The sequence below is a fragment of the Priapulus caudatus genome, unplaced genomic scaffold, assembly GCF_000485595.1.
Source record: "Priapulus caudatus unplaced genomic scaffold, Priapulus_caudatus-5.0.1 Scaffold176, whole genome shotgun sequence".
NCBI lineage: Eukaryota > Metazoa > Priapulida > Priapulimorpha > Priapulimorphida > Priapulidae > Priapulus > Priapulus caudatus.
The window spans coordinates 394,953-396,887 of NW_014577237.1; positions in this window are offsets into that span (position 1 = coordinate 394,953).

Here is a 1,935-nt window from a genome sequence, read left to right on the forward strand (position 1 = left end):
GCGACGATTGTCACAATATTCCGCAACGTCGCTCTAAACTCGGGAACTCGGAACGCTTCTAACAAAGTCTCGTTAGAGGTGATCGAAGAATTCTCACCGACATAGACAGGCAATGTATCGGCATCCATGATTTCCACTCAAACCAAAGTACTAGCTCACGGATCCTTCGGCGCCGCCCTTCCAACTATCAGTTTATATATAAATCGTGATTACCGGATACACAGTTTCCGGATAACTGCTGCTGATGCTGCTGCTGCTGCTGGTGATGTTGCTGCTGCTGCTATTACCGCTGCTGCTGCTACTGCTGTTGCTGGTACTGCTGTTGCTGCTACTTCTGCTGCTACTGCCTTTGTTTCTACTGCCGCCGATGCTGCTGTTGTTGTTGTTGTTGTTGCTGCTGCTGCTGCTGCTGCTGCTGCTGCTATTGTTGTTGTTGTTGCTGCTGCTGCTGCTGCTGCTATTGTTGTTGTTGTTGTTGATGTTGTTGTTGTTGTTGCTGCTGCTGCTCTATTGTTGTTGTTGTTGTTGCTGCTGCTGCTGCTGCTATTGTTGTTGTTGTTGTTGTTGTTGTTGTTGTTGTTGCTGCTGCTGCTGCTGCTGCTACTGAATAGTAGTGCGAATCGTTATCATACGCGTTTTTATACGGTTTTGTGGCGCGTATGTGGCAGCTTTGACAAACAAACGTGTTTGCACCGAGCTTCGCTCGAAGAAACAAGCCTAACAAAGAAATAATTAAGCGCCACGTATTTACTTTTGGCGGTGAAGTAAGTAGTCCCTACTCAGCTGCGTTAGAATACATCGTCGCGCGGCGTTGATTGCTCTATTCCACCCACCATCCCCCTATGCTTTATAGAATCTAAATATCTATTAATTATAATTAAATATAATGCACACACATGTATATATAATATATAATTATAATTAAAGTGATCTTTTTCAGAAAGTTTTCCCGGGTAAAATTGTGCGATTTCGTTTGACCTATTTTTTCATAGCAGACGTCTCCAGTAATAATACTTCTACTTCGATATGCGACACAGCAACTGCATGGACCTCCCTCGCAGGTTTCAATACGGGATGATGTGTAGCCGGACTCACAGATGTGTTCAGAGACACAGAAGTTAATTTCCAATGCAAATTAATGCCTTGTCCACAATATGTAACGGTTCACAGGTGAAGTCCTCTCCTAAACGCGATACATAGTTTCGGGCCTGCGTTAAGGCTGGGGTTAAAACTAAGGGATAAATCTCTGTTAGTGATACAGTTAGAAATATGCTAATGTGTTAGGTTTAAGGTTAGGTTTAAGGTAAGGGTTACAGGTAAGGGTTAATTATATCAATTAATTAAGAACTCTTGCCGCCTGTTTTTGCTCTTCTTTTTTAAAATAATAATGAGTGTTTCAGTAAGTTTATTGAGCATGGTTAATTTTTTGTTTTGTTTACTGTATTTTTTTTTATATATCAGTATGTAATGTTACTAATGACAGAGTTCACCTATTATTATGTTTTATTAGTTATTTAATCATTTTTGTAATTTATAGGAGTGACTATAACTAGAAGACTGTATTGTCATTTCGCCATCCATCCCATCCATCACTTCTATTTATTTTGTTTCATGTTATACCTTTCTGCTAATTTGCATAAGTGTAAATAAAGTGATTAATAGAATATGAATATATGAAAATTAGATTCGGAAGTCTGACATTATCAACGATTTATCAAGGTAGGTTGTTAGTTTATTGTACACTCATTTCAAGTGCCATCACCGGCATCTTGTATTATGTATACTGTGCAGTGTTAGCATGTATATATTAGGGCTGTAACGATACAGAAGCCTCTCGATTCAGGCGCGTAGCCAGGGGGGGCGGTGGGGGCGGTCGCCCCCCCCCCATAACGGCTCAAATATTGGCCCAAAATGGCTTAAATATTTCAAAATTTT